This window comes from Erinaceus europaeus, chromosome 13, assembly GCF_950295315.1.
Source record: "Erinaceus europaeus chromosome 13, mEriEur2.1, whole genome shotgun sequence".
In the NCBI taxonomy this organism is placed as follows: domain Eukaryota; kingdom Metazoa; phylum Chordata; class Mammalia; order Eulipotyphla; family Erinaceidae; genus Erinaceus; species Erinaceus europaeus.
The window spans coordinates 9,077,060-9,100,368 of record NC_080174.1 but is presented as its reverse complement, the minus strand read 5'-3'; the positions used below and the strand labels follow the sequence as shown (position 1 = coordinate 9,100,368).

The window sequence follows — 23,309 nt, the reverse complement described above, 5'->3', positions numbered from 1 at the left end:
CCCCCGACAGCACATGTGCCAGAGTGATGTCTGGTTCTTTCTCTCTCCTTCCATCTTTCTCATAAATAAATCTTTAAAAAAAGAGAGAGAGAAAGAAAGGAAGGAAGGAAAGAAGGAAGGAAGGAAGGAAGAAAGAGAAATTTCTACGGAGTCAGGCTGTAGCGCAGTGGGTTAAGCGCACATGAGCTAAGCGCAAGGGCCGGCATAAGGATCCTGGTTTGAACTCCCGGCTCCCCACCTGCAGGGGAGTCACTTGACAGCTGGTGAAGCAGGACTGCAGGTGTCTGTCTTTCTCTCCCCCTCTCTGTCTTCCCCTCCTCTCTCCATTTCTCTCTGTCCTATCCAAAGATGACGACAGCAATAGTAACTACAATAACAATGATAAACAACAAGGGCAACAAAAGGGGAGAAGGGAGGGAGAAATAAAAATAAATTTTAAAAAATGCTTAAGGCCAATATCAGTATTTGTATTCTCCAAGTTTATGCCAGTTAATGACACAGTGAGGCTATCTGTGTCAGTCCAGAAAGAAAACATTTTAAGCAGATAACGTACTAAATGAGTAAATCGAATCTGGTAGTTGAGAAATTTTTTAATTGAGAAAAAAAATTAAAATAAGGGGCACAGGTAGATAGCATAATGGTTATGCAAACAGACTTTCATGTCTGATGCTCCAAAGTCCCTGGTTTAATCCCCCGTACCACAATAAGCCAGAGCCGAGTAGTGCTGTGGTTAAAAAATAAATAAAATGATTTTTAAAAATATAAAATAAAAATAATAGTGTGAAAGAATGAGAGAAGCTTTTAAAAAGTTGTCTCCACCTGCAGGGGGAAGAATCATGAGCAGTGAAGCAGTGCTGCAGGTCTCTCGCCAATAAATAAATATATTAAAATTAAATGTTTTTATATTTATTTATTCCCTAAGTTGTCATTATATCTGGACTCAGGACAGCTGCCGCCTCTAAAGCATTGCAAAGTAAACAAATGACTCCTTGAGCCGGCCCCCTCCTCCCACATAGTCCTGGTATATTACAAATGCTGATGATGGGGATAATGGCTGCAATGCTCTTAGGGGCAGGATTAGGACGCCAGCTTTTCTGAAAATGCCTCTGGCAATTTTTTGCAACCGCTTCTCTGCTACTTTTAGGCTGGCTGGGACACCTGTCTGGGCAGGGACACCTGTCTGGGCAACGCCACCTGCCCCCTCCGTCTTGGCTACATCAACTAAGTCATAACAAGTGTGACTTCAACACAGACTCATCTTCCTGGGTGCTAGTGTGCACCCCCTACTGCCCTGCATCTGTACCTGCTCACGTCTGAATACTTCCCGGGACAAAAGTAAAATGACACGTGCTATAGCTTAGGAAACACACACTGGACTTTGAAGACCCGATGTAATGAAAACAGTAAAAACGACCTCAGTGATTTTTATATCCACTGCACTAGTCAACTGGATCAAGGAATTAGACAAAAATGTTTATTAAAATCAACTCTACCAGTTGCTTGTTGCTTTTTTTCAAACACAGCTACTAAAAAAAAATCTTACGTTGCACATACAAGACTTTCATTCATAGCTCGTATTATAGTTCATATGCAAGATGTCCAGTTGGGCAGAGCTGTTCTGTGTATATTCAGGTGTGAAGAAAAAAGAAAGAAAGAAAGAAAGATAGGAAGGAAGGAAGAAAGGAAGAAAGAAAGAAAGGGAGGCCAGGCAGTGGCGCATCTGGTTAAGTGTTCACATTGTACTGCGCAAGGATCCAGGTTCAAGCCCCGGCTCCCACCTATAGGGGAAAGCTTCACAAGTGGTGAAGCAGGGCTGTAGGTGTCTCTCTCCCTCTTTACCTCCCCTTCTCTAAATTTCTCTGGTCTATATCCAATCATAAATAAAAGTAAAAGAAAGAGAGAAAGAAAGAAAGAAAGAAGGAAGGAAGGAAAGAAAGAGAGAGAGAGAAAAGAAGGGAGGGAAACAGAAAGAGAGCAGAGGTAGACAGCATAATGGTTCTTCTTCTAGCGTTTGCCCTTCTTCCGTAGCCAGTCCACAGCGTCAGGTTGAGCCTGATGTCAAGTTTCGAGACCTCCTTTGAATCTGGAGAGGTGGCCGTCGTTGACTAGGTGGGTCACAGTCTGTCTGGAGCCGCAGGGGCAGTTCGGGTGAGGCTCCCAAGTCCCAGGTTCAATCCGTCACACCACCATAAACCAGAGCTGAGCAGTGCTATGTTAAAAGGAGGAGAAGAAAAGGAGAAGGACCAAGCCACCAGGAGCAGCTCATTTTGTCCTTTCTTCTGTTTCTTTTACTTCCTTTCTTTTTTTTTTTTTTCACCAGAGCACTGCTAAATTCAAGTCTATAGTGGTGTGGGGATTGAAGTTGGGAGCTCAAAGCCTCAGGCCAGAAAGTCACTTGCATAATCATCAAGCCATCTCTCCCATCCCTCCTACTGTGCTTCCTTCCTCACCGCTCCCCCCCCCCCCCCCCCCCCCGCCTGGAAAATGCAGCACAGTTTGCAGAAAGATGGACGTGAACCCTTTCACCTGCTCAACTCCTCGACTTTGAACTTCAAAGACTGTCCTGTTGGGGCAGGGGGAAGACGGTCCTGTGAAGGCCTTAGCATCCGTATTTCGCCAGTGAGGAACGAACAGCTGCATTAGGGTCCACGAGTTTCAGAGTTGCTGGGGTCGTTTGTTTGTTTGTTTGTTTGTTTAACTCCACAGTCTGGTCTATCCGCTCTTACCTAATAACATTTGGGTCTGTCAGTGTAGTGGCAGCCAGAGAGAAGACTGAGAGCTAAGTATCTCCCACATGAAGCAGAAGCATGAGAAAGTCAAGTCTGGGCCATGGCTGAGGTTGAATACAGATAAAAACAGAAAGGAAGCTTCTTGTTAATTTTACAAGTGGGGCCATTTATATAGATAGATAGATAGATATACACACACATTACCAGAGCACTGCTTAGCTCTGGTTTATGGTGATGTGACTTGGGAGCCTCAGGCATGAGAGTCTCTTTGCATAACCATTATGCTATCTACCCTACCCCAACTCTTTCTTTCTTTCTTCCTTTCTTTCTTTCCTTCTTTCTTTTTAATTTTTATTTATAAAAAGGAAACACTGACCAAAAAAAACATAGGATAAGAGGGATACAACTCCACACAATTCCCACCATCAGAACTCACACATTTAAAACTTGCTTTCAACCCACTGGGTCACCTCTGGGCCTGACATCTGTCTGTTTCGCTCCGAGGTTTGGGTCCGGATCACACACGAGGAAGTCCAGAGTCACATGCAAGTACAAGAGGCTTTATTACAAGCTTAAGCTCGGGTCCCAAGAGCCTCCACACAGGGGAAGTCTTGTGACCCCAAACACTTTTCATCTCAGCTTTTTATAGTTAGCACAGGGTGGGAACAGGTGGGGATGTTTATGCGGAATGAGGAACAGTTGGTTTCAGGTCAACGGCTGTTCTGCTTTCTCAGTATTCGGGAACTTTCTTGCTCGTCTCTGATTGGTTGGGTTCAGGGTGGCTAACATGGCGGAGAGTATCCAAAATGGAGTCCCTTTTGGTCCCTTTTCTCTTTTCGATATTTTCTACATAAAGTACGAATAGAGCAAAGGAAAGTAGGGATCTTAGGGGTGAAGGAAGCCAAGGAGTCTGTTTTAAGTATCTTCCTAGGAGCCTATGTCTTAGTAATCATTGCTTGACCTTAAGAACTAAGATGGGGGTGGATTAGAAATATTGTCTGGGGGAGTCAGGCTGTAGCGCAGCGGGTTAAGCGCAGGTGGCGCAAAGCACAAGGACCGGCATAAGGATCCCGGTTCGAACCCCGGCTCCCCACCTGCAGGGGAGTCGCTTCACAGGCGGTGAAGCAGGTCTGCAGGTGTCTGTCTTTCTCTCCCCCTCTGTCTTCCCCTCCTCTCTCCGTTTCTCTCTGTCCTATCCAACAACGACGACAACAACAATAATCACTACAACAATAAAACAACAAGGGCAACAAAAGGGAATAAATAAATAAAATAAATATTAAAAAAAAAAAAAGAAAAAGAAATATTGTCTGGGAAGATGGCATCAGAGTTGAGAATACTAGGAAGCAAAAAAAAAAGTCCAGGCCGCACTCATTTCAGGACCAGTCTTCCTCCAGTGGCAGAGCAGGCTGACGCAGCTTCCCTGCAGGGAGTGGGGCAGTGCCTACCATTGCTAGTTCATGGTGAGGATACAATGGTCCTCAAGAAGCCAACACAAGGGTTTGTGATGATGTTGCCAATGGACGTGCCCAGTAACAGCAGAGAGAGGGGAGCCTGAGGCCCTATTATCTATGTGGGACTCCACCCTGTCTAGGACCACAGGTAATGGAGTGGCCTGATAGTGGTCAAAAAGGCCATCGTTAAGTGGATCAGGCTGGCAAGAGGGTTTTGAGCCCCAATTCCACCAGGACCCAAAAAATTTGTCACCAGGAATCTTTGTTTTTATACCATCACTGAAAGGGAAGCAAATCAGGAAAACACCAGAGGAAGCCAGGCTCTTTTTGCTTATCTGAAGGAGAACAGCAAAAAAAGGAAGATAGTTGTAACTAGTGACTTAGAAAGGAAGTGAAGGTAGGATCATAGAAGTGAATAAAAATGGACAAAAATATAGATAGATAGATAGTCAGATAGATAGATGATAGATAGATAGGTAGATAGATGATAGATAGATAGATAGATGATAGATAGATAGATAGATAGATAGATAGATAGATAGATAGATAGAGTCAACCCATACTTGTGACCTGGGGAGAACTATTGCAGTTTTCACTGAAGGGGGATTGGAACACAGAACTCTGGTAGTAGAAACTTGTGGAATTATACCCCTAGGGCAGGGGTAGATAGTAAAAAGGTTATAGAAAGAGACTCTCATGCCTGAGGCTCCGAAGTCCCAGGTTCAATCCCCTGGTACCACCATAAGCCAGAGCTGAGCAGTTCTCTAATGAATGATGAATAAATAAATAATTTCATAAAAAAATCATGCTGCTATTATTATCTTGTAATTTCACAGATAAATACTAAATCAGTAATATTTTTTTAATAAAGAAAGAAAAAGTTAGGGGAGGACCAGTGAAATAGCTTATTTAGACAGCGAGTGACTTTGCCATGTATCTGACCCAGGTTCAAGCAAGACCTCCCCCATGCTGTAGGAAGCTTCAATTCTGCGGCCTCTTTCTCTCTCTCTCTCTGCCTTTATCTAAACAAAATTTAAAAAAATAAAATAAAGGGGGAGCCGGGTGGTAGCGCAGCGGGTTAAGCGCACGTGGCGCAAAGCTCAAGGACCAGCGTAAGGATCCCGGTTCAAGCCCCGGCTCCCCACCTGCAGGGAAGTCGCTTCACAAACGGTGAAGCAGGTCTCCAGGTGTCTGTCTTTCTCTCCCCCTCTCTGTCTCCCCCTCTCTGTCTTCCCCTCCTGTCTCCATTTCTTTCTGTCCTATCCAACAACGATGACATCAATGACAACTACAACAAAGGCAACAAAAGAAAAATTAAAAATAAAATAATAATAAAATAAAATAGTGGTCCAGGAGGTGGCTCCGTGGATAAAGCACTGGATTCTCAAGCGTGAGGTCCTCAGTTCAATACCCTACAGCACATGCACCAGAGTGATAGCTGGTTCTCTCTCTCTCCTCATATTTTTCTCATGAATAAATTTTAAAAATCTAAAAAAAAAAAAAGAGTTCTGCCAATATTTAAAATAAATAAATAAAGTCAAATTTGGGGAGTGGGGTTGAATTTAAGAATCATGATCATCTTAGAAAACAGAAGGTCTGAGATCCTGACTGCACGATGTTAGGAAAGGACCCAGGTTGAGGATGAGAGTGTTTTGCAGACACTTAGCACAGGAAGATGAGAAGTCGTACCTACATGTCAACAACTGTACTGGAAACTATCAATCCACTGCCCCCCAATAAAATGATAAAAGAAAGGAAAAAAAGAGAGAGACTTTTCTTTAAAAAAAATTTTTTTTATATTTTTTTTTCCCTTTTGTTGGCCTTTTTTATTGTTGTTGTGGTTATTGTTGTTACTGATGTCATCATTGTTGGATAGGACAGAGGGAAAAGGAGAGAGGAGGGGAAGACAGAGACGGGGAGAGAAAGACAGACACCTGCAGACCTGCTTCTCCGCCTGTAAAGCGACGCCCCTGCATATGGGGAGCCGGGGGCTCGAACCGGGATCCTTATGCCAGTCCCTGCGCTTTGTGCCACATGCGCTTAACCCGCTGCACTACCGCCCGACTCCCTTTTTTATTATTATTATTTATTTTCCCTTTTGTTGCCCTTGTCGTCGATGTTGGATAGGACAGAGAGAAATGGAGAGAGGAGGGGAAGACAGAGAGAGGGAGAGAAAGACAGACACCTGCAGACCTGCTTCACCGCCTGTGAAGCGACTCCCCTGCAGGTGGGAAGCTGGGTACTCGAACCCGGATCCTTACGCTGGTCCTTGCTCTTCACGCCACGTGCGCTTAACCCCGCTGCGCTACCGCGCGACTCCCGAGAGGGACTTTTCAGGATTGACTGAGATAGAGAAAGAGACGCCAGCACCAGCAGCAGCCACGTGGTCCTGTGGCCACTGACAATAAAAAACGGCTTCAGAACAAGGAGCAGGAAGGAACTGGCCGAGTGACAGGGACTCCTGCCAAATGCGTGAGAGACATCTGCAAGGTGCCTTTGGAAGCAGCGCCGCTGTATTTTACAGAAAGGCCTGCCGTGAGCTTTTGTGCTTTCGAGAGACTTCGGTTACAGTCAGATCAGAGAAGGCAGCCAAGCCCATGTACTGTAAACTCACGCAGTTTCCTCTTACTGGGAATCAACCCTCGAGAATCAGTGCCTGGTCAGACACACTGAGATGCCAGCAAGACAGAGACAGAGAAGGAGAGGGCAAGAAAATACATGCTATGCTTTCATCTTATCTTATTATTTACTTTATACATTCTTAATTTCTTTTTATTATATATATATATATATTTTTTTTTGCCACCAAGGTAATTACTGGGCTTGGTCACTACACAACTACCAGCAGTCATTTTTCTCCCCTTTGTATTTATTTATTTATGTTCTATAGAGACAGAAACAGAGAGGGACAGAGAAAGAGAAACTCTCCAGCACTGCTACACTGCTCAAGAAACTCCTCTCACCCCTGCAGGTGGGGGACCAGAGGCTTGAACTAAGAACTTCTTGCATAGTAACTTGTGCGTTATTCCGGACGCAACCCCTGTCTAGCCTCTTATTTTGTTGTTGTTGTTGTTTTGTTTTTAATATTGCACTATGAGAGTGCCCCCGAGGGCACGTAATCTAGAAAAGGTAACGGCAAACTTGTTTAGGCAAGTATGAAATATAAGTTGCCGGGAGTCCAGCGGCTGCGCAGAGGATTAAGCGCATGTGACGCGAAGCACAAGGACCGGCGTGAGGATCCCGGTTCAAGCCCCGGGCTCCCCACCTGCAGGGGAGTCGCTTCACAGGCGGTGAAGCAGGTCTGCACGTGTCTCTCTTTCTCTTCCCCTCTCTGTCTTCCCCTCCTCTCTCCATTTCTCTCTGTCCTATTCAATAACTACAGCACTAAAACAAGGGCAACAAAAGGGAAAATAAATAAATAAATATTTTTTAAAAAAGAAATAGAAATTGCCAATTTAAGTGCAAGTCAGAAGTCATGAGTTAGAATGACTTCACCAATTTGCATCCTAAACTACTAGCATGTCACTTTTTCCTGAAGTGCTGAAGACATTCATTGCTAAGGAATCATTTTATTGGCTTGACTATTAAAATTCATGGGACCCTCAATTAGAAATATATGAGAAAAAAAATTTTTAATGTGCAGGCCAACATCCAGGAGATGGTGCCGTGGATAAACTCTTTGGTTCTCAAACATAAAGTCTCAAGTTCTGTCCGTGGCATGGTATATGACAGCGTGATGCTCGGGACCTTTCTCTTTCCTTCTCTCTGTCTCAGGCTCGTAGGACACAGACCTCATGCATGCAAGACATGTACCACTGAGCTACCTCCCCAGATATGTCAGACTTTTGTTTTTAATTTTTATTTATTCCCTTTTGTTGCCCTTTTTGTTTTTATTGTTATAGTTATTATTGCTGTTGTTGTTGTCATCGTTGTTGGATAGGATAGAGAGAAGTAGAGAGAGGAGAGGAAGACAGAGAGGGGGAGAGAAAGACAGACACCTGCAGACCTGCTTCACCGCCTGTAGCGACTCCCCTGCAGGTGGGGAGCTGGAAGCTCGAACCAGGATCCTTATGCCCCTCCTTGGGCTTTGTGCCATGTGCGCTTAATCCGCTGCACTACCGCCCAACTCCCTATGTCAGACTTTTTAAGTTTAAACTATCTAAGTCTTCTGTGGGCAGATGACCTCACCAATGAGTCCTGGAGCTTCACCTCTGCAGAGTCCTGTCCAACTAGGTAAAGATAGAAACAGGCTGGGGGGATGGATCCACCTGTCAACGCCCATGTCCAGTGGAGAAACAATTCTAGAAGCCAGGCCTTCTACCTTCTGCACCCCACAAAGAATTTTGTTCCATACTCTCACTGGGGGAGAAATGATAGGGGGAGATTACCAGAGGGCTCTGCACCCCTATTCCACCAGGATCTGAAGCATTTACCACCAGGAATCTTGTTTTTTTTATTATTTATTTATTTATTCCCTTTTGTTGCCCTTATTGTTTTATTGTTGTTGTTGTTGGATAGGACAGAGAGAAATGGAGAGAGGAGGGGAAGACAGAGAGGAGGAGAGAAAGATAGACACCTGCAGACCTGCTTCACCACCTGTGAAGCGACTCCCCTGCAGGTGGGGAGCCGGGGTTCGAACCGGGATCCTTATGCCGATTCTTGTGCTTTGCGCCACCTGCGCTTAACCTGCTGCGCTACAGCCCGACTCCCAGGAATCTTGTTTTTATAATATCAATGAAAGGGAAAACACCAGAGGGAGCCAGACACTGTTTCTCTTATCTGAGAGAGAAGAGGGGAAAAAGGAATCACACACAGGGGGGGCAGGTGGTAGCACACATGGCACAAAGCGCAAGGACTGACGCAAGGATCCGGGTTCGAGCTCCCGGCTCCCCACCTGCAGGGGGGGCTGTTTCACAAGTGTAAAGCAGGTCTGCAGGTGTCTATCTTTCTCTCAACCTCTGTGTCTTCCCATTCTCTATTTCTCTCTCTCCTATCCAACAACAACAGCAGCAATGACAACAATAAAGGCAACAAAAATGGGGAAAAATAGCCTCCAGGAGCAGTGAATTAGTAGTGCAGGCCCTGAGCCCCAACAATAACCCTGGAGGCCAAAAAAAAAAAAAGAGAGAGAGAGACTGAAGAAGTAATAGGTGTAAGGGTGAACTGGAAAGGAAGTGAGGGAAGGACCATTAAAAAAAAATGGGGTGGTCCGGGAGATGGCGCAGTGGGTAAAGCATTGGGCTCTCAAGCATGCGGTCCTGAGTTCGATCCCTGGCAGTACATGTACCAGACTGATGTCTGGTTCTTCGTCTCTTTCCTCCTATCCCTCTCATTGATAAATAAATGAAATATTTTTTTTAAAAGGTAAAAAAAAATGGGGAAATATATATATGTAGATATAGTTATAAGACCAGCCCATATCTGTGACATTGGGACAACTACTGAAGTTTCCAGTGGAGGGGATGGGACACAGAACTCTGACGGTGGGAAATGTGTGGAATTATTCCCGTTACTTTATAACTTTGTAAATCACTATTTAATCACTACTTAAAATAGCAAAAATAAAATAAGTCTTAGAAATAGGATGCCATTACATTATTCTGGACAAAATGGACGAAAGTGGTAGTGATTAGAGCTAGGTGAGCTAAGGAAAGAGATGAAAGGCCATCTAACTACCGGGTGGTTCCCCTCAAATGTGGAACACAGAGGAGGCGAACACATGAGCTTACCGATGTAAAACAGAAAGCACGCTGTCTCTCAGACTCTCAGAAAGTGATCATAGACAGAAAACTGTGGTCTCCATTCTACCAAAAAAAAAAAAAATGTGGGAGTCAGGCAGTAGCACAGCGGGTTAAGCGCACGTTGTGCAAAGCACAAGGACTGGCATAAGGATCCTGGTTCGAGGCCCCAGCTCCCCACCTGCAGGGGAGTCGCTTCACAGGTGGTGAAGCAGGTCTGCAGGTGTCTCTCTTTCTCTCCCCTTCTCTGTCTTCCCCTTCTCTCTCCATTTCTCTCTGTCCTGTCCAACAACGACGACATCAGTAACAACAACAATAATAACTACAACAATAAAACAAGGGCAACAAATGGGAAAATAAATATTTTTTAAAAATTTAAAAACAATGCAACAGCCTGAGGATGACTTCTGTCGAGGACATTAAAAGGGAAATGTCAAAGTAAAGTTAGGTTTGAGGGTCCAGGAGGTGGCTCCACGGATAGAGTGACTGACTTGAAGCTTGAGGTAATTTGATCCCAAGCATGGAATATACCAGAGTTATGCCCTGTTTATTCTCTCAACCTCTAGGAGGAGGAGAAAGAGAATGAGGAGGGAGAGGAGAAAGAAGCAAGGAAGAAGGGAGGGGGGAGTAAAGAAGGGAAGGGAAAGAGAAGAAGACGAAGGAGAAAAAGAGGAAGGGAAGAAGGGCAGGGGAAGAGGAAGAGGAAGAAAGGGAGGAAGAGGAGGAAGAGGGGGAGGAAGAGGCTGGACCTGAGAGGCTGCTCAACCTTATTACACATGTCTGAGGTCCTGAGTTCATTTCCTGACACCACAATAAAAAGGGGGGGGGGTCTGGGGCAGGGGTCAGATAGCATAAAGGTTATGCAAAGAGATTCTCATGCTTCAGGCTCTAATGTCCCAGGTTCGATTCCCCGCACCATCACCATAAACCAGAGCTGATTAATGCTGGAGTCCCAGCACCACAGCATGGAAAGAAGCTGCAGAGACGGTGATACATCCAGCAGAACACACAGACACACACACTCACACACACACTCACTCACACACACTCACACTCACACACACACTCACACACTTACACTCACACACACAATCTCACACACACACTCACTCACACACACTCACACACACACTCACACAATCTCACACACACACACACTCACACACACACAATCTCACACACACTCACACTCACACACACTCACACACTCACACACACACTCACACAATCTCACACACACACACACACAATCTCACACACACACACAATCACACACACACACAATCTCACACACACACAATCTCACACACACACTCACACTCACACACACTCACACTCACTCACACACACTCACACACACACACTCACACACACAATCTCACACACACACTCACACTCACTCACACACACACACACACACACTCACTCACACACTCACACACACAATCTCACACACACACTCACACTCACTCACACACTCACACACTCACACACACAATCTCACACACACACTCACACTCACTCACACACACTCACACACTCACACACACAATCTCACACACACACTCACACTCACTCACACACACTCACACACACACAGACACACACACTCACACACACACAGACACACTCACACACACACACTCACACACACAATCTCACACACGCACTCACACTCACTCACACACACACACACTCACACACACACTCACACACTCACACACACAATCTCACACACACACTCACACTCACTCACACACACTCACACACACACACTCACACACACAATCTCACACACACACTCACACTCACTCACACACACACACTCACACACACACTCACACACACAATCTCACACACACACTCACACTCACTCACACACACTCACACACACACACTCACACACACAATCTCACACACACACTCACACTCACTCACACACACACAGACACACACACACTCACACACACACAGACACACTCACACACACACACACTCACACACACAATCTCACACACACACTCACACTCACTCACACACACACTCACACACTCACACACACACACACTCACACACACACACAGACACACACACACACTCACTCACACTCACACACACACACAGACACACACTCACTCACACACACAGACACACACACACAGACACACTCACACACACACACACTCACACACACAATCTCACACACACACTCACACTCACTCACACACACACACTCACACACTCACACACAGACACACACACTCACTCACACTCACACACACACACACAGACACACACAGACACACACACACAGACACACTCACACACACACACACTCACACACACAATCTCACACACACACTCACACTCACTCACACACACACACTCACACACTCACACACAGACACACACACTCACTCACACTCACACACACACACACAGACACACACAGACACACACACACAGACACACACACTCACACTCACTCACACACACACAGACACACACACACACTCACACACTCACTCACACTCACACACACACACAGACACACACACACAGACACACACACTCACACACACACTCACACACAGACACACACAGACACACACACACTCACACTCACACACTCACACACACACACTCACTAACAGACACACACTCACACACACACACACACTCACACACAGACACACTCACACACACACACACTCACACACTCACACACACACAGACACACACACACAGACACACACATACACTCACTCACACTCACTCACACACACACAGACACACACACACTCACACACTCACTCACACTCACACACACACACAGACACACACACACACTCACACACACACACACACTCACAGACACACACACACACTCACACACAGACACACACAGACACACACACACTCACACTCACACACTCACACACACACACACACACACACACTCACTCACAGACACACACACACACACACACACACACACACACACACCACCAGCTGCGAGGACCCAGGCTCCGCCTCTACTCCCCACCTGTGAGAAGAAGCTCCATGAACAGTGAGGCAGTGCTGCTGGTGTCTTTCTGTCTCTCTCTCTTTCTCTCTCAAGCTCCCTCTCAATTTATGTCTCTAAAGTAAATAGATAAGTAAATAAATATAAAAGAATGAGGTCTGGGGAGACAACATAATGTTCTGCAAAAGACTCTCATGCCTGGGGCTCTGAGGACTTAGACTCAGTCCCCCCAGCACCACCATCAGCCAGAGCTGAGCAGTGCTCTGGTCTCCTCTCTCTCCCTCTTCCCCTCTCTCTCTCTCTTTATCTCTCTCTCTCCCTTTCTCTCTCTGTGTCTTTCTTTTCTCTCTCTGTCTCTGTGTGTTTTCTCTGTATCTGCCTCACTAAAATGAATAAAAATATTTAAAAATTAAAAAGAAAAGAATGAAAAGGTAGCCCAATAGCAGTAAGATTTCATATACACAAGACCCTGACAGAAATATTAACATTGGTATAATCTATGGCATGTCTACATACATGAAATACATAGACTAGATACTAGATTGCAATAAAATCATTGTTTCATGGTCTAACCCTTTCTGTAAATTGCTTTTACTCTTTTTGCAGATACATTGTTTAGTTCATTCCAACCACATTTGAGTGGGAGGAGAAGTAGAAATATGGCAAAGGCCAACAAAGGAGCAAGAGAAAGATTTGCTCATACACCTGCCCCCCAAAAATAAAATGAAATGAATCTTTGAAAATATTTGCATGTGGTATGTAGTCCAAGACCATTTAAAGAAATAAAGACCATTGTTCACAGGAGCAGTAAAGTGATCATTGTATTTTACTTCAAAGGGATTTAAAACAAAGAAGCAGTGTGCTTTTCATTTCAACAGAAGAAAAATAAAACACAAAACTTCAAACTAAGAGATGCTTCCAACTTCTCTCTCTACAGTGGTCTATCTGTAGCCTACTCTTGCCCTCACACACCTGCCCCTCCAGTGGTTTCCTGCACGGTCAGTCGGCATAAATCTGCCAACCATTCCCCAAAAGATCGGTTGTGTCACTGGTTAAATGATGTTTATATCCCCCCATACTGGGGACTAAAACCAGCTTTTCACAGCCAGAGAAATAGCTCAGTGGGTAGAACATTGAACTTGCATGTCTGCGGTTCCCTGTTCAATTCCCAGTGTCACATGTACCAGACCAGAGCTCTGGCTTCTCTCTCTCCTTCCTCTCTGTCATATAGATTTAAAAAAAAAAAAAGGGGGGGTGGGGAGTCGGGCGGTAGCGCAGCGGATTAAGTGCAGGTGGCACAAAGCTCAAGGACCAGCTTAAGGATGCGGGTTCGAGCCCCCAGCTCCCCACCTGTAGGGGAGTCGCTTCACAGGAAGTGAAGCAGGTCTGCAGGTGTCTGTCTTTCTCTCCACATCTCTGTCTTCCCCTCCTCTCTCTACTTCTCTCTGTCCTATCCAACAACGACGACAACAACAGCAATAATAACTACAACAATAAAACAAGGGCAACAAAAAGGAATAAATAAATAATTTTTTTAAAAACCTTAAAAATTTTTTATCTAAGACAAGAAAGGGTAAAGTAGAAGGGATGGAGAGGGAGAAATGCCAGAATGATGCTCAGATTCTCTCTGTCTTTCTCTCTCTGTCATTACAGGGTGCAAAGATATGGTGGGTTCAAGCCCCCGGTCCCCACCTGCAAAGGGAAAACTTCCCCAGTGGTGATGAAGTGCTGCAGATGTCTCTCTATCTCCCCTTTCCCTCTCAATTTCTTTCTGTCTCTATCTAAAAATAAATTCAAAAGTTTTTTTAAAAATAAAGGAAAAGGAAATTTCCCAGCTTGTTCGCTAGAGGTCACTCTTCTAATTGTAGGTCTGCTTTGTCTTGTCTAGAACTTCAGGGAGCAGTCAGCAAATGATGGGCACCACTCAACGTGGCCAGCAGATGGCGATAGAGCCCAACAGATCTTAAGACAGAATCCTGAACTGACCTAGTAACAGCACCTCTGCGAAGATGGTTAATGCTGAGTTGTTTATTATCACTATTATTGTTGTTGTTGTTGTTGTTATTATTGTTACTTACCTCCAGTGTTATCGCTGGGGCTCGGTGCCTGCCCTACGAATCCACTGTTCCTGGAGGCTGGTTTTTCCCATTTTTTATTGTGCTTGTTATTATTGTTATTGTTATTGCTGTTGGATAGGACAGAGAGAAATCGAGAGAGGAGGGGAAGACAAGGGAGGAGAGAAAGATAGATACCAGCAGACCTGCTTCCCCACTTGTGAAGTGACTCCCCTGCAGGTAGGGAGCTGAGGACTCGAACCGGGATCCTTATGCCGGTTCTTGCATTTGGCGCCATGTGCGCTTAACCTGCGCTACCGCCCCGCCCCCTGCATTTATTATTTTGAACAAATCCTAAAAGTTTAGCATTATTTGGCTGTCAAGACCCTCAACTCAGATCTCACATACAACCCACTTATCTTCTTGGAAAGCAAAACAAAATGCAATACCTTGCTTGAAAGAACAAACTAGCTGAGGTATGGGGGGGAAAAAAAACAACATATTCCCTAGAATGACAACTCAGAGTGGGTAGGAGGGTGTTTCTCAGTGGATTCCCTTCCCGCTGAAAGCCACGCAGTGGTTCATGAATGTCCCTCACCTAGTCTCTCCCCAGTATGAGGTGTAGAGTGTGGGTTACAGGGACTAGACCTTGTATCCATCCAGGAAGGGTTTAAACAACAGGCACTGATTCCTCACAGTTCCAGAAACTGGAAAGTCAAAGAAAAATGTTTCAGATGACTAGCTTCCTTGGGTAAGATGCCCTCCTCACAGACAGGCCCCTTCTTGAGACTTTCCCATTGTGAGAGGAGGCTGTCTCCTTTTTCTTAATCACATGATTGAGGAAATCTTGACTTATAGGACTTGTTAACAGACATAGGTGCATAGTTTCACATCTCCCCAAGATGGCTGTCAGCACACACCCCTACCTCTGGCAAACCCTTCTCTTCCTCCACCACACGGCACTGGGTTCCCTCCACTGAAAACTGCAGTAGTTCTCCCAAGGTCACAGAAATGGACTGACGATTATCTATAACTATGTATCTGTATTTGCCCATTTTTTCCCCATGATCCTGTCTTCTCCGCCTTTCTAAATCACACCTACACCTGTTACTACTTCCAAATGCCTTTCCTCTTTTTCCTCTTCTTTCTCTGGGTCCTGATAAAATTGGAGTTCAGAGTCCTCTAGTCATCTTCCCCTAACATTTCTTCCCCTCTAGTATGGACCAAAATTCTTTATGGGGTGCAGAAGGTGGAAGGTCTGGCTTCTGTAGTTGCTTCTCCACTGGACATGGATGTTGGCAAGTGGATCCATACCCCAGCCTGTTTCTATCTTTCCCTGATGGCATAGGGCTCTGGAGAGGAGAGTTCTGGGTCACACTGGTGAGGTCGTCTGCCCAAGGAAGTCAGGATGGTATCATAGTAGCATCTGTAATTTGGTGGCTGAAAGGCAGTAAGTTGGAAAGCAGGACAAAATGTTTAATAAACGGGAACCAATAAGAAGGACTATAGCCCAAGCAAGTAGGGACCTTAGGGTGGAAAGAAACTAGGAAGCTTCTTTTAGGTATGTTCCTAAGGGCTGATGACTTTAGTAATTTTTGCTGGAGCTTGATAGTTAATATGCAGGCAGACTAAAAATATTATCTGGGAAGATGGTGTCAGAGTTGAGAATAGGACTAGAAAGCTGAGTTAGGGCAGAGAATAGCTCCCAGAATATATTTATATATTGTTGAATAGAATATATAAATACGGGAGTCGGGCTGTAGCACAGTGGGTTAAGCGCAGGTGGCGCAAAGCGCAAGGACTGGCGTAAGGATCCCGGTTCGAGCCCCCAGCTCCCCACCTACAGGGGAGTCGCTTCACAAGTGGTGAAGCAGGTCTGCAGGTGTCTGTCTTTCTCTCCCTCTCTCTGTCTTCCCCCATCTCTCTCCATTTCTCTCTGTCCTATTCAACAATGACGACAACAACAATAACTACAACAAGAAAACAACAAGGGCAACAAAAGGGGATAAATAAATAAAATAAATATTTTTTTTAAAAAAGAATATATAAATACAATTAACTATTTATCCCCTCAATCTGACCTGGGACCCAAATCTACTTACATTTAGCCTGTGTGACCTCTGAGTCCCTGTCAGTCTGAGCGCGAAGTCCATGGCAACAGCTGGGAACATTCTAGGCTGCACTCAATTCAGGACCAGTCTTCCTCGTGTGACAAAGTAAGCCAACCCAGCCTCCCTTCAAAGAGTGGGGCAGTCCCTACCACTGCTGCTTTACATTGAAGGCCAGATATATACATACAGTGGAATACTACTTTGCCATTAAAAAGATATAATTATAAAATTGTGCCTTTGGAGACAAAAAAAAAAGGATAGAACATGATACAATTGCATTAATTTAAATCAGTAAGGAAGTAAAGAATGATTACTCAGTCCTTTTCCTTACTTGTGGAATATAAATAACTAGAGCTGACAGCAGAACTTACTCATAGCCTTCATGAGAACTATGGTGGCTGATAGTGGGAAGGGCATGTGACGGGGGGAGAGTGTTTGATAACTTCTCTATCGAGTTATTTGTTAGTAGAAATTTCAGTTGATTCCATATCTGGGGTGTTGTGAAGAGTGCTGTTTTGAACATAGCGGTACAAGTCCCCTTTTTCAAACTAATGTTTTCATATTCCTCAGAGAAATATTTATTAGTAGTATTACAGGTTCATATGTGATTTCTACTTTCACTGGATACAGAATCTCCTTATCTTTGATTAGTTTTGCCAGCTATTGAATCTTCATAAATAAAACCATGCAATGTTGGAGCAGGGGGAGATAACATAATGGTTATGCAAAGAGACTCTTCTGCCTAAGGCTCCAAAGTCTCAGGTTCAATCCCCCACACCACCATAAACCAGAGTTGAGCAGTGAGGGGAAAAAAATAAAAGGAAATCATGCAGTGTTGTCCGTGGATTTTTTTTTCAAGATGTGTTTGTGACTTTTACCCATGTTTTTGTTATACAGCAATTTTTTTCCAATTTTATAAGTCTACCTCAATTTGACCATTCCAAAAAAAAAAAAAAAAAAAAAAGATTGGCCCTTCTATCTTGAGACAAAAAATGAGGAAACTGAAAGCACTGGGGATTACATTGGCTGGTTTACTTAAGGGGAAGGTCATTCTCAATGACTGCAAGGACTGTGATCACCACAAAGTGGCGACATTTTGAAACACTTTGATATTTTGGAGCGTTCTTTTACTGACTACACCAGTCAGTGTAATTCCTTTTTCGTGAGTTTTATAGAATTGTGTTTAAGGATTTTACTTGCAATCAACCAAATGCCTTTATCATGCCACCAGCAGGTCTCCACACAATACCAAGCTCCGGAGTGATTCCAAACGCCAATCATACAATGATGAAATGGTTCAACTATGAACTTACAGTGGGAGCAGACTGAGAAAGTGTTTGCTGCTTTTTGCTTACACTTCCGTATCTTTGGCTAAAAGCTGACAACATTCCAGCGTGCCTCAAACCAAATGCCAATTATATTAACCCTGATAGCATAATTTTCAATAAGAACACTCATGGCCACTAGCTTTTTTTTTCTCTCCCCCCTTAAAGTTCCATTACTAACTGGGAATGCATATGAACCCTCCAAGCAATCTTTGTAAGTCAAATGATTTTACTTAGCTAAGCATATCTTTCTATTTTTTAATTTTTTATGCATGAGTTAATAATGATGAGCAAGATTGTAAGGTAACAGGGGGGTACAATTCCATACAGGTCCCACCACCAGAGTTCCGTATCCCCTCCCCTCCATTGGAAGCTTCCCTATTCTTTATCCCTCTGGGGGCAAGAACTAGAAATTGTTATGGGGTGCAGAAGGTGGAAGGTCTGGCTTCTGTAATTGCTTCTCCACTGGACACGGGTGCTGGCAGGTGGATTGATACCTCTATCCTGTTTCTATCTTTCCCTAGTGGGGTAAGGGTCTGGGGAAGTGAGACTTTGGTGAGGTCATCTGCCCAGAGAAGTCAGGATGGAATCACAGTAACATTGGCAACTTGGTGGCCTGACATATTTTTTCAAGTATTTATTCTACTTCTGATAAATATTAAGTCATGGGAGCCAACAGGTTACTTCCCTGGTAGAGAGCACACATTACTATGCACTGCTGGCACTCCCATGGAGGGGATCCAGCCAGGGGGCAAGCCTCCAAACCTCCCTCACTGGCTCTCAGGGCCCAGCGATTCAGACAGGAGGCTTCGGGGAGTATTTTGGTACAAACACTCATTTTTTGGGGGGATGGGTACAGGTTTATATAGAGAGTTAAACAAAGAACATTTTTCACATGTGTCAGAAATTACAGGTTTCTTAAAGGTCAGCTTGCCCCTTATGGTAGGGGGCTGGTATGACAAGAATTGATGCAGATACATAAAGGTCAGACAATTAGTCTCCATGATGCAGGCAAGTTAATTATCCAAAGGCATTTGAGAGAAGCATAGGGGTTAAACCAGTAAGGTGAGGTAGAGAAAAGAAAAACAAAACTTGATGTAAATCATAGATATCAACGGACACAAGGAAATAAGATTTTGGGGACTTTTCACTGTCTGGTGTTAGGGGTGTATGATAGAGTGTGTTGTCCTTTGTGATCAAAAGGTGAAGTGGATGTGTAAACTTTGAGTGAACCCTAAAGCAGGCAGCCATTTGGCCTGCTGCTAGCAGGGAGAAACTAAGTGTGAGAGGCCTGTAGGTTTTCTGTGAGCTTGAGAGACTAACAGAGAGAAACGGAGTCTGGGAGACTTTTCCCTCTTGGCTCATCTCTATAAGAAGAGAGGCTAACAAGTGGGGTGTCTTTCCAGACCTCCATCCAAGGATGGGAGAGCTCCCCTAAGCTCTACCAAGCTTCCACACAGTCCCACAATGCACAAGGACCCACGCATGGAAACTGGGCAGTGGCACACCTAGGAGAGCACACACATCATCGTGTTGGCAAAGACCCGGGTTCAAAAACCCTTAGTCCTCCACTCAAGGAGGGGAGCTCCACAGCCAGTGAAGCAGAGCTGTAGGGGCCTCTCTTTCTCTCTCCCTCTCCACACACTCTTCCCTCTCTATTTCTCTCTGTCTCTGTCAACAGAAAGAAATCAAATAAAGTGTTCCAAAGACCACAGAACTGATTGGCTCTGGCAAGTGGTGTACCAGGGACCTCTTAGACCTCAGGTTTGCAAGTCCAGCGTACCAAGGCTGAGTTTTCTTCCCAGCCTCACACAACTATTAATGGACTAAGCAAAATATTGTTCCTGATAAGGAGTATGTGCCCTACTATGTGAAGCCCTGGGTTCTGTTCCTGATGGGGTGGGACACTGGACCATACAGGGGCACCACTATACTGGGGAAATCTCCATGAATGGTTCTTCTCTCTCTCTCTCCCTCTCTCATTCTCTCTTTCTCTCTCTCCATGAGATAAAAAAAATGAGAGAAATCTGCTGGGGAGCAGTGAAATTGCCTATGTGTGAGATCCCAGCAATATAACTGTAATTTTTTTTAATATTTCTGTTTTTTCAACTTATTTATATTGCATAGAGGCAGAGAGAAATTGACAGGGGAGTGTGGGACTATGTGATAGCTTGGTAGAGCATAGGGGAGCTCTTCCATCCTTGGATGGAGGTCTGGATAGACACCCCGCTTGTAAGTCTCTCTAGTCATAGAGGTGAGCCAAGAGGGAAAAAGTCTCCCAGACTAAGCTTGCCTTGTTAGTCTCTCAAGCCCACAGAAACCCCAATACTTCCCTCCATTAACCGCAGGCCACATGGACGCCTACCTTAAGATTCACTTACTCAAAGTTCACAGAGGAGAACACACCTTATCACACACTCCTAGCAGTACCTTTTGATGTCCTCAATTTGCATCAAACCTTGCTTAAATCTTCTCTCTATCTTGCCTTAACTGGTTCAGCCTCTCTCCTCCCCTCAAATGCCTTTGGGTAATTAAATGCCTGCATCAGGAGACTAATTATCTTGATCTTTCTGTATCTGCATCAATTCTGCATGACTGCCAGCCCCCTACCATAGGGGCAAGCTGACCTTTAAGAAACCTGTAATTGCTGACATATTTGAATAATGTTCTTTGTTTGGTTTTCTATTTAACTCATGTCCACCTGCTAATAAACAAGACCTGAGATCTGAGATCTGAGCACACTGCAGGTCTCCCCGGTGTCTTTACTTCGTGTCGTCCCTTGCACGAGCGAGAAAGAACCGGTCCATTACCTTTCTCCTGGAGATCACCCCGCCGGAGACCCCGACAGGGGAAGAGGAATTAAGAGGGAGAGAGAGGGAGTCGGGTAGTAGCACAGCAGATTAAGCGCACATAGCATGATGTGCAAGGACTGGGATAAGGGTCCCGGTTCGAGCCCCCGGCTCCCCACCTGCAGGGGAGTCGCTTCACAGGCGGTGAAGCAGGTCTGCAGGTGTCTCTCTTTCTCTCCCCCTCTCTGTCTTCCCCTCCTCTCTCCATTTCTCTCTGTCTTATCCAACAATGATGACATCAATAACAACAACAATAACTACAACAATAAAACAAGGACAACAAAAGGGAAAATAAATGAATATATTTTTAAAAATTTAAAAAAAAAAGAGGGAGAGAGAGAGAGACAGAGAGATACCTGCACTTGTGAAGCTTCCCCCCTGCAGGTGGGGACCAGGAGCTTGAACCCAGGTCCTTGTGCACTGTAACATGTGCGCTCAGCCAGGTGCGCCACCACCCAGCCCCCCCACCACAAAATATACATTTGAACTACCTTGTGATGATCGCTAAGGTCTGCAGTGAAATAAAGACCCGGGCTCTTCCACACTCAGTCCCCGGCCCTCTATCCCCACTCCGATCCCTCCCTCCACACCTTCTTGCCAACGACTTCGTTCTCTCTGTCCCATCACCAGCCAGCGGCGGATATTGCTACTTACTCTCTGAAACTGAAATGCAGCAAAATGAAACTCTAGAACCTCTCACTCTCAACATCAGCTTCTTACCCAAGTGAAAGTGACTGCCCTCTGTGAGTGGCAAATTGGCACAGTTTCTCATGGGTTAATTTAAGGAGGACCTGGAGAGTTAGGGGTGCAGAGAGCATGATGCCTTTGCTCAGCAATGAGTTTCATTCCAGTGGAGTCCGTGCTCAGGGGGCATTCCTGCCTCCACTCTCTCCAGTAACTGACAGCTTGGAGAAACTCCCATCAGTCTTTTCACGCTGACTTAGGCTCCTCGTTCACACTCAGGTTTAAATTGTAGCTGAGTTGGCCACAGGTCCCTATGGAAAACAGACTGGAAGATCCACAGACAAATAAACTGCAAATACTTTATGATTCTGCAATCCCACCCTGAGACATTTACCCAGAGGACATGCAAACACCAATTTGAAGGGACAAGGCACACCTGGTTAAGCACACACATGACAGTGCACAAGGACGCAGGTTCAAGCCCCTGATCCCCACCTGCAGGGGGAAAGCTTCTCACAAGTGGTGAAGCAGGGCTGCAAGTGTCTCTCTGTCTCTCACCCTCTCTATCTCCCCCTCCCATCTTAATTTCTCTGTCTCTATATAACAAATAAATAATTTATAGACATTTTTGTAAGTTTATAGAAAAAAAAGATGGGACATATACACCCCTATGCTCATAGCTACATTATTCACAATAGCCAAAAAGTGGAAGCAGCCTAAGTGCCCCACAACAAAGGGCTAGATGAAGTTATGGGATATACACTCCACGGAATACTATTCTGCAATCAAAAAAGATGATACTGTGTTCTTGGAGACAAAATGGATAGAGCTGGAGGGGATTATGCTTAGTAAAATAACTAACGAGGTGAGAGACCATGGTGGGATGGTTTTGCTCATATGTGGAATTGAGAGCTTGAAACACATAAACTTGCACCGAAACAAAAAGCAGTCAAACTGACTTTGAAACTTTGTGAGAATCATAATGGTTGCATGTGGGGGTGGGGTGGGGTAGGGGGGGTTGGTGACGAGGAACTTTGGTGGTGGGTGGGGTGTGTGATCTTCTAAACCACTATTAAAGCACTAATAATAATAATAAAAAAATAATAAAAAGGGCATTAATTTTAAAAGTTGCTGCCACCTAGCTTATTAATCTTGACATCTGGGTACATTCAAATAAGATAGATTCTTTTTTGAGACCTTGACTTGCATCTACTGTAGGCTAGATAATATATATATATATATATATATATATATATATATATATATTCTTATTTATAAAATGGAAACACCAACAAGACCATAGGATAAGAGGGGTATATTTCCACACAACTCCCACATCA

General features: G+C 44.7%; 1 long non-coding RNA gene across 1 annotated transcript in view; it reads right to left on the bottom strand.

Moving 5' to 3' along the window:
• Positions 1-22,010, bottom strand: part of LOC132542474 (uncharacterized) — a 45,962-nt gene extending 23,952 nt beyond the window's left edge. Inside the window, exon 1 of the long non-coding RNA XR_009553484.1 lies at positions 21,876-22,010. This is a non-coding gene — a long non-coding RNA (uncharacterized LOC132542474). The remainder of the gene's footprint in view (positions 1-21,875) is intronic.
• Between the last annotated feature and the right edge of the window lie 1,299 nt (positions 22,011-23,309).